Source organism: Sinocyclocheilus anshuiensis, unplaced genomic scaffold (genome assembly GCF_001515605.1).
Source record: "Sinocyclocheilus anshuiensis isolate Anshui unplaced genomic scaffold, SAMN03320099.WGS_v1.1 scaffold1317, whole genome shotgun sequence".
Lineage (NCBI taxonomy): Eukaryota > Metazoa > Chordata > Actinopteri > Cypriniformes > Cyprinidae > Sinocyclocheilus > Sinocyclocheilus anshuiensis.
In genome coordinates this window covers 1,181,239-1,195,453 of record NW_015551117.1, presented here as the reverse complement: position 1 = coordinate 1,195,453, position 14,215 = coordinate 1,181,239, and the positions used below count along the sequence as shown (strand labels likewise).

General features: G+C 36.9%; 1 pseudogene; it reads left to right on the top strand.

Annotated features, from left to right (window-relative positions):
- Nucleotides 1-8,612: 8,612 nt before the first annotated feature.
- LOC107663010 (cadherin-1-like) overlaps nucleotides 8,613-14,215 on the top strand; it is an 11,770-nt pseudogene continuing 6,167 nt past the window's right edge.

Genomic DNA, 14,215 nt, shown 5'->3' with positions numbered 1-14,215 from the left:
GTCGCCCAGAGTGAAGATTTAGTCGCATATGCGAGTGATTTACTCGCAATGTAGAGGGTTGTGTTTGGTATCTGCAGTCAGAGAAGATGAGAAGATTCACAATATAGTTAAAATTGGAAGGGAATACAGAGGACGTTAAAAATGGGGAGCAGTGTATTTCACATGGTGTAACTAATAGTGACGCAAATGCATGATTTTATGCCAGGTTATTCTAAGGTCTTCCATGCTAGTTTGTTTTCTATGAAGTAACACTGTCATTTTGGTGTAATTGTGTCAGTATTTGTCAGTAGTTCCCACTTTATCGTGCCGTCCTAAACACTGAAGTCAACGTGTACTCACAATTGGAAGTTGAACAGTTGAAAATGAACTGTTGCTTTCACATTTTTTTCTGATTGAATATTGTTTCACTCTGAAATACATCGCATTACCGAACAAGTGGGTTGGAAATGCCAACATTGCCTTTATTTTTAATGCTTTACAGGAGAACTATTTTGAAAAACCTTTTTTATTGACTTTACTGAGGATCTTGTCAACCATGCTACACTCTAAAAAATGCTGGGTTGTTTCAACCCAACTTTGGGTCAAATATGGACTAACCCAACCGTTGGGTTAAATTTTTACATTAAAATTTTAACCCAAAAGTTGGGTTAGTCCATATTTGACCCAAAGTTGGGTTGAAACAACACCGCATTTTTTAGAGTGTATGTGGAAAAAAAGAGATGTTTTTGCTAAATACAAGATGACCATTAATTTAATCAGAAATAAAACTGAACAGTTAAAAAGTTATCATTTAAGCTGGTAGTGATAAAAGGCAGACTGTTAAAATGTTCCTAGGACCTTTCAGACTACACTCAGTTTCATTATTTTTTCTTCATATGGTCCTAGGACTGCCATGGAGCAAAAAATACTACTCATGTCAAGGGCCTAATAATTCAGCACCAACAGGTTCTCTCCCCATATTAAGGGACAGCTCTAGAGGGCAGAGGTTTGGCTCCGTCTGCAAGTCTCTGTGGTATTTTACCATAGTCGTGACACAGCAGACACAGACTGGAATTTGTTCGTTTATCCAGACTGGAGCCGGCATGACCAAACCTTCACCTCCAACACTAAATTTACATTCGTCTCATTCCTTAGCCACAGTCCACCAATCCCACTGTCTGCTAAAGCAAGTCTTCTTCATATTAACCATGCAGGTGTTCCCGTCTGGTTGTAGCTGTTGACTAAATCTATTGTAGCTGCTGACTGAGAAAGAGCTGGATAAACTAAAGGCCTCAATAGCAGACGTGATCTTGACCTCCTGTCACTATGCTCCATGACGTGTTCGTCAGCTGACGCCGATGGTCCTAACTATAACCACTGTGACTCCACAAAAGAGGTGTCCAACTCTAAAAATATGTTGTAGCTATGGTGAGGCAGGCATTGTCCCACCCCCATACTGCTTCAGATGGGTCAAAAATAGATCTTGAGGGACTATTTCTGACCAACTGAAGAATAGGCCAAGCAGGAGGGCTTCCATTCCCACTTGCCTCTGGCAAGAAGGAGTGGAATTCAGAGAGTTTCCAATTGCTCTAATGAGTCAGCTCTCCCCATTTCCACTGAGAACACCTGTGTCTCCAAACTCTAGCAGCCAATGTACCCCCACAGCCCATATCTTCCACACTTCTTGTTCTGTCAATCACAGCTTGACTCTCAGAGAATCAACTTTTGGACTGAGTTGGAGACCTAGGAGTGAAAGGTTTACTTTAACAATGCCATGAGTTAAACAGTAAAATTTTCTTTCCACCTTTATTTGAATTAAAGGGTTAGTTCACCCCAAAATGAAAATTCTGTCATTAATTACTCACCCTTATGACGTTCCAAACCCGTGAGACCTCCGTTCATCTTCGGAACACAGATTAAGATATTTTTTCATGAGAGTACCACAACGCATGCGTGTGGTGCTGCTGACGCAGGAGCCGGTGTTCTGACGTAGAACTCGGATGTACTGCGCCTTGTTTCAAGCAGAGTAATGCACACTCATGCGCCATGGTTCTCTCATGAACACGCGTCAAAGACTGACACGGAAGAGAAGAAATTCTTTCCGTGGAAGAAGATGAATAAACTCATTGTTTTTGTGTTCTTTGCACACAAAAAGTATTCTCGTAGCTTAATAAAAATGAAAGTTGAACCACTGATGTCACATGGACTATTTTAATGATGTCCTTACCTTTCTGGGCCTTGAACATGGTAGTTCTGTTGTTGTCTATGCAGGGTCAGAAAGCGCTCAGATTTCATCAAAAATATCTTAATTTGTGTTCCGAAGATGAATGAAGGTCTTTAGGTCTTTGGAACGACATGAGGGTGAGTAATTAATGACAGAATTTTCATTTTTGGGTGAACTATCCCCTTAAGGAGTGACACCTCAGCCCACATGCTCCAACATATTTAGGCTTTTTAAAAGAAGTTTCCTATGCTAATTCTGCATTTATTCTATGACAAATATGGTAAAATAGTAATATTATGAAATAACATTAAAAATTAATATATTTTGAAATGTCATTTATTTCTGTGATGAATTTTCAGCAGCCATTACTCCAATCTTCAGTGTCAAATGATCCTTAAGAAATCATTCTAATGGTGCTCAAGATTTTTTTTTTTTTAATTATCATTTTTATCAATGTTGAAAACAGTTTGTGGCCTTTCAAATTTCTTAAAACTGTGATACACCATTGAAATGTTTGTAAAATTAAAAAGAAAAGAAAAAAAAGTAAAGGAAATAAAAAATAAATTTTTATTCAGCAAAGACACATTAAATTGGTCAAAAGTTAAAAGTAATAAATTGATCAATCAGTAATAAATGTGAGACTATTGTTGATAAATAATAAAAATAGTGTTTTTGTGTATATTTCCATCTAGATAAATTTGGTTGTTTTCCATTCAAGCCAAATGTGAAAACTTTTTTAAAATTATATATGTGTGTGTGTGTGTGTGTGTGTGTGTGTGTGTGAGACCCTGAACCACAAAACCAGTTTTAAGTCGCTGGGGTATATTTTTAGCAATAGCCAAAAAAACATTGTATGGGTCAAAATTATCGATTTTTCTTTTGTCCCAAAAATCATTAGGATATTAAGTAAAGTTCATGTTCCATGAAGATATTTTGTAAATTTCCTACCGTAAATATATCAAAACGTAATTTTTGATTAGTAATATGCATTGCTAAGAACTTCATTTGGACAACTTTAAAGGCGATTTTCTCAGTATTTTGATTTTTTTGCACCCTCAGATTCCAGATTTTCAAATATCTTCCAAATATTGTCCTATCCTAATAAACACATCAATGGAAAGCTTATTCATTGTATAAATGTATGTATACAAATTTTTAAAAATTGACCCTTATGACTGGTTATACACATATATTCAGCTATGCCCTAACAGGAATACATTACATTTCAAAATATATTATATTTTATATTACAGCAGTCATTACTCCAGTGTCACATGATCCTGCGGAAATAATTCTAATATACTGATTTGGTGCTCATTTGTTAAGAAACATTTTTTTATTATTATCAATGTTGAAAACAATCTGTGCTGCTTCATATTTCTGATGACTGGGATATACCATTCAAAAGTTGAAATTAAAAAAGAAAAGAAATGTGTGTGTGTGTGTGTGTGTGTGTGTGTGTGTATATATATATATATATATATATATGTGTGTCTGTGTGTGTGTGTGTGTGATATATATATATATATATATATATAGCTTTCACATCTATTTCCATCTTGTAGATAAGTTGTTTTCCATGCAAGCCAAATCTCTCAAAATGAATCTGTGACAGTGAGGCATTTGTTAAGCATGATTATATGAGGTTAGTATAGGCTGCAAATGATAAAAATGTTTCTGAGTTATCAACGAAAACTTCTGTGGTGTAAAAATAGGGGATTCTGTTTATAAAGTAAGCATGGAACTGCATTACATGACACACTATTATAATTCCAGCTGCTACTTTTAGCCACCTTTAAGACAAAGTTGGCCTATATTTAGCCTATTAAGCGGATGCTATCCAGCTCGAGGCAGATATTTTTACAGGGGTTCTTGGAGCAGCCTTACAGCTGCTGAGATTTACAGAATATTTTCCACACTGAGTGCTGGGAGTATATAAATATCAAGCTCCTACAACCCATTGACACACAGTGCATGACAGTAATGCATTGCACTTGTTACCCCAGCACCAGCACTGCGCTCTTCTGCTCTGGTAAGGAGGGGCCAAGAGTTGGTTATATCTGTCCACTTGTTGTGGAAAATAAGTTCCCCAGAACAGGTGCAGCACGGTAACATTTAGAGGCCTGTTCCTGTCAGCCAGCAACCCCACCCTATTTTCCACCCTCAATCTAGGCTTGTTTTCCACCACAGGTTGATCACTGCATTTGTGTTTCACTCTGTGCCCTTTAACCTCTGAGGTCAAGTTGTGGCACCGCTCCAAAGCACTGCATCTCTCTTGTGTTGGTGCTGCGCTTCAAACACTTTCTCCTGACACTTCAGCTAGGCCATAAATCTCACACATGCCCAAGCTTCAATGTCATTTTCCTGGTAATCTAAAAGAAAGCTAATATTCTTACTTATTTAGTGTAAGCCATCCAACATCACTTGGACACTCACAGATGTTTATTAGGAATTATCTTTTTATATATATTATTATGAATTAATCAAGAGTGTGGATTATCTAAGCCTAGTTTATATTTTAAATGTATGATGTCTTTAAAGAAATATGAAAATGACACAAAACTCATTGCTAAACACTCATGTTGGAAGAATCCACACAGTTCTTTTCAAGAAGACTTTCAATAGCCATTCCCAATATGCAAGTCGTCCCTTGTGAAAAAGAAGTGTGCTTAATTGTACTGAATGTGCACTTGTAGTGTACTTTAAATCTTGAACGTTTCTTTAAAAAATCTGTACTTGAAGAATATTTAATATGAATGACTTAAGTGTACTTAAATAGAACACGTAATAATGTCAGATTAAATGTTTTACTTTTAAAGTACATTTTAAATCATTGTTTTAATAATCTTTGGTTGTGCTTTAAATATTATTTGATTTAATGTGTTTAATTAACATCCCAAAGCCCATGTGAAGTACTTGATTATAATTTTACCAGCTAATTGAATTTAATATCAATTTTAACAATAATACATTTTCATTTAATTGAAAATAGCATGCAGTTAAGTGTTAAAAAACTTTACATTCATTTAGCACTTAAGTGTACTGTAGCATGCCTAGTACACTAAAAAGTATTCTAAAGCGTGCTTTTTCACAACATTAAATAAAAGAATTAACAAATTAATAATTTATGTAGCTTTGAAATAATGCTATCTTTGCTGTTCCTAACATAGAATTTGATATTTATTCAAACTCAAGGTGGCAATTTAAGACATAAATAGATCATCATAGACATGAAGGAGATGTTTGAGCACAAACACCCAAATGCAGTTTGAGTTTGGAAAACTCCTATGAACTGTGCCAACATGGCCTGCTCTTGTTGCAGCAAACAGGGTCAAAGCAGGTCACTCTCACACTTTACAACAAAAAGGTTATTAGAGATTTAAGGGTCCAGGCTCACAAGGAAGCCAGAAGATCTGTGTCGTTAATGAGCTACTGAACATTACAGCACCTGCTCCTAAACCCTACAGCTATGCATACACAAATTCTAACTGTTTCAACAACAGCTCTAGAAAAGCAATAAAAATCAGCTCTATAAACAATATGCAGATACATGAAGTCATAGGCGCAAGTGACTCTAGCAAGAATGCTACTAAAGATGTCAGCGACAATGATTTATAATAACGCAGAACCACCTTCCACCTGCAGTTATCAGACTGCAAAGGTCTGGCAAGCTTTCGGCAGATGCTGATCTTGACTGCAGGCAGGTTGAGTGAGCCAGCATGCTTCCTAAGAGCCTACCATCACCCTGGATTCTCAGTGTTGTTGCAGACGGTCCTGCTGCCTTCCAAACTCTAGCACCTCTAAAGCCAGGCATTACCCTGGCAACCAGCAATTGAATACAGGATTCTTGGGTCTACAGTGGGATGGGGTTCCCCCATTCTCCAAGAAAAAGAAGTCCCCCCATGAGAGGAGATCTATTCAGATCTGGTAATTCAGCCGTTCTCTTGTGAATGAACTCCTAGCCATGTGTTTCGCATTTGTCACCTGCCTCCACGTTCAGACAAATGGGTCAGAGAAGATAGTGTCATTGACAGTGACCTGACATTCCAGTTTTTTACATGCAGGTTAAAATCCTCAGTGTTTTACCATTTTTTTCTCTTAGACGTCCCAGCTGTGTACAATGCTTGTCAAAAGAAGAGGCCATTAAAGATGATTGCATCTGTGATTTTCCTAAGGGGAAAACGGCTAGGTAGAGTAGACAGGGTTCAGCTGTAATAGTTTACAGTTGTAACACTGAAATTTACTCAAGCAAGTTTGAAATGTCAGCATCTGTGTGCACAATCACATTAGCATCTTTTGCGATTCATTGTCCTCATTCCTACATTTTCGAGGAAGTCCTTTTTGGGGTTATGTTTTGTTTTTGTTTTTTTATCTTTTGTTGCGAACAAATTGCGAATATTGCGAATAAATACAAAAATATTGTCAGTATGTCAAAAGAATGGCCACACAGTGAGCTTTTGCTTGTTTACTCAAAAATGCTTGGCCAAAAACTTAAAACTACACCCAATTCAGAGAGCAATGGCGCCCTCTGCCTAAAGCAGTTTGTAACGCAATGCTTCTTGCAGTAAGGACTTTTAAAGACGTGTTATGTCAGTCTCTTTAAAAACACTTATCTGCAAGTAGTTTTTAAAAAATATGCTTTTAAGATTTAGTTCACTAAAAGTGCAAAATCAATACAATTACACATCATTTGTTCCAATGAACGTCATGTGGGGTCTAATATTTGGAGCCCAGTGCTCCTCAAAATATTGTGTGTGTGTGTGTGTGTGTGTGTGTGTGTGTGTGTGTGTGTGTGTGTGTGTGTGTGTGTGTGTGTGTTTTTTGTCAGACCATAGTAAAATTGTATACAGAAATGTGGATACTTCTTTGCAAATATTAAGGATGATTTCAGAAATGCACCAAAGCGACTGAGAAAAACTGTAGGTTTTGAACAATGGATGCAAACAATGTAGGCCTATTTCTTTTCTTTCATACTGTGAATTACTGTATTCACAACCACAAATGCTTACAGTAAAAAAAATCGTTTGTTTTCAATCTAGTTCATGTTTACCATGACTTTTCTCTGAATCTCTCTGCCATTTACTTTCAGTCTTGTACAGAAATGCACATAAGAACTCATGAAAGAAAAGCTTTAGGTTCTGAATAACTGTGTGTATATGATATATACAAAAATATAATATTATGGCAAAGGTGTTTGCAACATAAAACAAATGTTTGCTTTGGAGATATGTTTGTGATATTTTGAATGCAGTGCTTCGTTTTGCAAGAGATGTGAGGCATTTTGCATTTTGTGTGTGCAATTCTTGGATTTGTGTGTAAAGTTTTGAAAAAGAGAGGCAAAGTTCTGAAAATGTAAGCTGTTGAAAAAAACTGTAATTGGCAGAGAGATGTTGAAAAATTCACGGTAAACACGAAAGCAAGATTGAAACCAAACTTTTTTTTTATTGTAAGCATTTGTGGTTGTTAATACAGTATTACACAGTACAAAAGAAAAGAAATGCATCAACCATGTGTTGTTGATTAGATGTGTATTTATAGGCCTATTCTAAAGCCATGACTGGTGTTAAGTAAAGTAATGAGTGTTTGCACATGTGAGGAGTTAGTGATAGGCACTGATGAATTAGTGTGGCATTTTGATTGGTTGTGTTTAAAAAAGGAAATCATGTTACTTCCTGTTAGATTTTTGCTTGTTACATAGTGAATTGTGTTTTGTGTGTGTGGTGTTTTGCAAAAAGTGTTTTATGAAATTGAAAACGGACACAAAGGCCGAGAATTAGTGTATGGTTTTGCAGATTTGGTGTGTGTCGTTCTGGTGTTTGAGTGTCAGGTTTCAGAAATTGTGTGACAAGTAAAGATTTTGTGTGTAAGCAGTTGAAAAAAGCTGTAAATGGTCCGTGTTAAAAGAGCAGGTTCAGCCATTTGGTGAAGGTGATTGCTATATTGTCTATATGTCCAACTTGAGCATGAGGTCTTCATTTTTAATTAGCAGCTGCTGCATGGAATGGCAGCTTGTTCAATAACTCTACCCTCCATAGTTGCTAGATTATCAGCGGGAGCAGTTCAAACTATTATCACATAAATTATGCCTCTACAATGATTGATTACTGTAATATGGGAAGCTGGCCTCCTCTGCAATGTATTTTTTCTGAACACTCTAAATATTTAATCACAGAAAGTGAAATATTCAAATGTGAAATTGTAGCATAAACACACATTTTAAAGTTGATTACTCAAATAAATTAACTGATTAAATGAGTTGTAGGAGCCAGTAACTCAAAAGTTTTCAGTTACTCACACTTTCGCATTGCACATTGCAAAAAGTGGCTGATTGATTCTAGTTTGAATTAGTTTACAATCCATTGTATAAAGACCTGTTTCTTGTCCTGTTTTATTATGACTTCTGACAGTAATGTTCAGTACATATGATGAAAGCACAAGAGTTAAGCATGTCTACAGTCATGAGGACAGTTACAGGGATACTGCAGTGAATGAAGCTTCACAGGTATGTGCAACTTCATGCTGCTTAATACAGTACAAGCCTGACCTCTGCTGGGCCTTTCACACAGGTTTTATTTTTTTACCTATATTATTAATGCACACAAAATGAGGCAGCAAATTCATTTTTTTATTAAGTAGGGATGGTTAATTTCGAAAATTAATCTTTATCACTCAGACAATCCAAAATAAGCTAGAATTAAATAATATGAAAGACTGATACAATGCTCTGTGTAGTTTTACAAGCAGTATGTGTCTTTTTTAAACCTTTTCATTTTACAGTTGAAAATACCCTCTGGTTTTCTGGTTGTGGAGTTTACAAGCTCTTCATCAGGTCAAAGGAGAAGAAAGAAAGAGTGGGTTATTCCCCCTTATAGCATAACTGAGAACGAGAGAGGTAGTTTCCCCAGAAAACTGTTCCCAGTGTGCAAAAATAATGATAATGAATGTTGTAAATTACATCAATATGAGAAGGTTTATATGATCAATACAGGTCTATATATATTTTATTTCTGCATTTAGTTAAAGGCAAAAATAGACTGTGTACCTGATGCAGAGATACTCTAGTATCATAGGTGAAGACACAGATCAGCCACCTGTGGATATTCTTATTATTAACAAAAAGACTGGGTATCTTTTTGTGACTCAGCCACTGGATAGAGAGAAAAAAGGCATCATACGAGGTAAGTGGATGTTCGTTTGATTACAGTAACATTGTTTTACAGTTAAGTCAAAACTCTAGTGCGATGTCTGCTTGTTAGGTGACAACTTTTGTTAGTGTTCTGGAATAATGAGTTGATTTTGAGACATGTAGTGTTTTGGTAGTTTTAGTGCATTTTGAATGTGAAATTTACCGTTGGTTAGCGGTTTTCTGTTGCACAACAAGCAATGTGCTAAAAGAAGATGAATGTCAGGGATTCATCACAGTCACTGCAGTCACCAGCCAGGATAATCACCCGATCACAGTCACCTGAGTTCTGATCACCTGCACCTGCTGTCACCAATCAAGCCACACTACAAATACACACAAATCACAATCACTCACTGTCCGGTCTACCGTTCACTCCTATGGACTGTTCTGGACTCTCTATACGATATTCTCCTAGAAAGACTTACCTTCTGGTTCTCCCGCGATCCTCCAACGACTCCTTGGAAGCTGTTCCACGATCTCTCACAAAACCGGCATCAGACACTCACCCTCAGATTGCCCAGGAGCTCCGAGTCGAGATCATCCAGGGAAAACCGCTAGGACGGGGGTGGGTGAAATATCGAGCACCGAAACTAAGGCTCAAGATTGGCACTCTACACGAGGAGGAAATAACGTTTCTGGTACTGGAGGGACCCACCGTGGATATCATGCTGGGACGCCCCTGGCTAGTTCTCCATTCTCCAGAGATCAGATATGCGAATTCCATCGCCCCACGGTACATTTCCTGGGTTACATCGTCGGCCAGGAAGGGATTCAGATGGATCAGGGGAAGGTTGATGCAGTCAAGGAGTGGCCTCTTCCCCAGACCGTAAAGGAGCTTCAGAGATTTCTAGGATTTGCTAACTTCATTTGCTAACTGTTTACATGAAATCATTCTTCACCACTGGGGAAAAGACCATGAACCAGGACTCAAACTTGTGTCACTGTTGCACTATATGTCAGTGCATTGACCACAAGGCTATGGTGGCTATATATATATATATGAAAGAGGGGCTTCTTCACAGAGGCAATCACAAATAAATCATTCTAATGTGCTGATTTGGTACTCAAGAAACCTTTCTTATTATCACATTTGGAAATTGTTGTGTTGCTTAATGCTGAAGTGTATGGTAACTGCATTTACAGTGTCTTTTTTCAGGATTTTGTCATGAACAGAAAGTTTGGAAAAACATTATAAACAAAGCCCTTGCTGAATAAAAATATCAGTTTCTTAAACTTTTGAAAAGTAGTGTATATGGTAATATCTGTTGTGTTATGTAGATACATGTTACATCATGTATGTAGTATATTGATATCTATCTATCTATCTATCTGTCTGTCTATCACCTGTTATGAATATACACATTCTGGTATTACACATTTTGGTTCCTCCCAGGTATAAAATTGGTAAAGATACTGCTGGCTGGCTAAATCAAGACACTGGGATGATTAAGGTCAAGAGTATTATGGATAGAGAATCTGCCCTAGTCAAAGATGGCAAATACAGAGCTATCATTTTGGCCCTGGATGATGATGGTCATTTGTGTTTCTTTTTAAAAGGATAATTCTTGCTAGCATAGCCTTTTTCAATAAGTTTGTGCTTAAATACAGATGGAAATCCAGCAACGGGTACAGGAACCTTGGTAATTGAATTGGAGGATGTAAATGACAACACTCAAATTATTAACGAAGGAAGTATTGAGATTTGCAATCGTGAGGCCACAGTGCTTCTCTCTATAACTGACAAAGATGGACCTCTTTATGCTGCTCCCTTCAGCGTTGAGCTCCATAGAGACACAAAGAAAAACTGGACTGCAAGGATGAATTAAACAAGTAAGGATAATGTATATTGGAAAAATATGAACTATATATGATCTAATTCAAGTCTGGGTGTTTATACTAACCTATTTATTTGCCTATTATAGAAACTGGGATTCTGTTGACGCTTAATTCTGTGTTGGAGCAGGGTAATTACAATGTTGTCCTAAGGGTTTATGATAATAATGACATGTATCAAAACAACTACATTCAAGCAACTGTGTGTGACTGCAAAGGAAATTAATTTCTATGCAAAAAAAATATGGCCGGGGTCCCACAATCACTATCCCCTTGGAATCCTGGCAGCCATCTGGGCTCTGCTGTGTATGTAATTTAATCATTTCATTCATGCATTTAAAGTGAATAAAGGGGCCATATCCTACACATTTGTAATATTAAAACTATTCAAGGTTTCTTCAAAACACATGTGTGACCTTTGACCTTTAGTATTAAACAAGGTGTTTTTGCACCAAAATCTTTAAAATGCATAGGATCCGTAAATGTAAAAAAAAAAAAAAAACTGTGTGTATAAAATGAGTAACAGTGTTGTGTAACATAATGGGTTGCTGCCACGTCCAATGTAGTTGACAGCGTCTCATGATCTTTGTTATTTGAAGTGAAGGCTCTCTACAACATACAGTAGTTCGATACTAAATATGTACAGGGAAATACTTGGATACTTTTAAAGACACTCCAGCTGTAACTATCACTACCTAATTAGTGCACTACAACGCATGAATTCTGACATGGATTTCCTGCTTCAAATTGATCAGAACATGTCTCTTATGCTGCGTTCCATTTACCTCGGAAGTTGGATGTCAGAGCTGGGAATGACGTCACGCCCAAGTAGACCGTGTACCAGTAGAGAAGTCAGAAAACCAAGATGGATGTGTCCATTGTTAGCAATATCAGTTGATTAAAAACACATAAAAAGAGGTATTTTGCACAGATAATGCCATATCCACAAATAAAGGTTGGATAATACTGTGTGCACCCTTCAGTTTATTGAGACACAGACAAACATAAGTGCTAATAAACAATATATTACTACTGTTTCTCATCTGTTGAAGCACTGAGCAGCCATATTGGATTCTGAAGTTGGAGTTGTTGCGATTCCTCCGAGATTCTGAGTTGGAATTCCCACTTGGAATGGCATTCCAGTTAAAAGTTCCTACTGGGAACTTGTCATTTCCAACTTCTGAGTACAAATGGAACACAGCATTAGTGGCCTCAGTGTGGAGAGAGTCTTTTTGACAAGTCAACAAAAGTTAAATTATAAGGAAATGTTCTCTGTCATATCACCATCATAGTTGGTTCCGAATTCTCATACTTCTAGTATGGCGTAACTTGACAAAACAACAAGGTGCATGGAAAGAAATAACAGTTAAAGCAATACCAGCAACACTTGTGGAATGGAGAAGGCAAACCAATCAGGAATTGGAACTGAAAATCATAATTATTTTTATTTTGCCATTGTGTTTCAACATACAGGTCTTCATCAGGGCTAAAAGATGCGCTGCAAAACAGATCTTCAGTAAAACCGCTGACCCAAAGTGTCACCAGATTTTTGACATGACCTTGAAGTGAAGCTTATAGTTCTCTAGGTTCAGGCTTTTGTAAAGCTGATTCCGTGCAGTGTCTGAGGATGCAATGACTAAGCTCAGGAGACAGGATGCAGGAGGCCTAATGGGACTACTTGCAGTGTAAAACAATCAAACCTACAGTAAAATCAGGTCTTGTAATTAGGTAACATGGATATACTTCCAAGATGTGCTTTAAAGATAATGTGACTGGGCATCAAAAATCTGTTCTCTCTGGGCAACAGCCAATTGTCCAAATTCAGTCATCCACTGTAGGACAATGTTCTTTCTCTTCCCAGTGGATAATACACAAACAGGTCACTAATTAATGTATGACCAACACAGATGGATTGTTTTAAGGTGTAATTCTAACCCTGTGGATCATTCCCTGTACATATGGAAAAATAACAGAAATAGATACACTTTTTGTTTGCATAAGTAAACATCGCAGATGATGTCAGGTGGCATTCATTAATGTCTGGGCTGGGGAGGAGTTTTTCATCCTTGATATGACCCCTTTAAACACTTTCAGTGTATTCATTAACTATCATCACTTTTGCATAATTTCTTTAATCCTATAATTTTGTGTCATTTTTATAAGCAAGTTAGTTTATGGACTTTTTACCACAGTACTTCTTCTAATTCTGCTGCTCATAAGGAAGAAACCAAGTAGTATAAAAAGCCACTCCTTCTTGAAGATGATGACATAAGAGACAATGTCTGCTGTTATGATGAGGAAGGTGGTGGAGATAAATGATCAGGTTAGGTTTAGTATTTAAATTTAAATGAATTTTTAAATGACTTTAGGATGTTCTTCCATTTTTAAGGTCTGGATTCATTAGTATTTGTGTTATGGCAAATTACTGAAATGCTCATAGCTGTCTGTGATTTGGTGTTACTGTTTTAGAGTGCATTAGATTCCCCAAGTACATATCAACAGTTACTACAGTGTAGTGTGTACTTCTTGTGGTTGCTTCGGTTTTATATCATACTCACTTTCTACACAGAACTATGATCTGAGTGTGTTACATCAAGGTCTGGACAACAGGCCTGAAGTGTTAAGAAACGATGTGGCTCCTATTTTCTTGCCTGCACCTCAGTGTAGACCTCAGCCAGCCAACCCTGAGGAGATTGCCACATTCATTGGTTATGTAAGTCATATATAGGTTTTACAATAAACATTAGTTCTTTCTAATGTGGCAAGATGCTCAGAGCAGAACAAAACTTTTTGTAGACAATAAAAAGCAGACTAGGCCAACCTGGGAATTTTACCCAGGGGATTATTTAACACAAAACTAGAAAATCATCAATCATCAATCTAAAAAATCTAGAGGATCAGAAAAGGAAATCCCGTACAAAAAAGAAAATGCATTTTATTTACATTTAATGCACACAAACATTGCACCATAAAATACTAAAAAAATAATTATA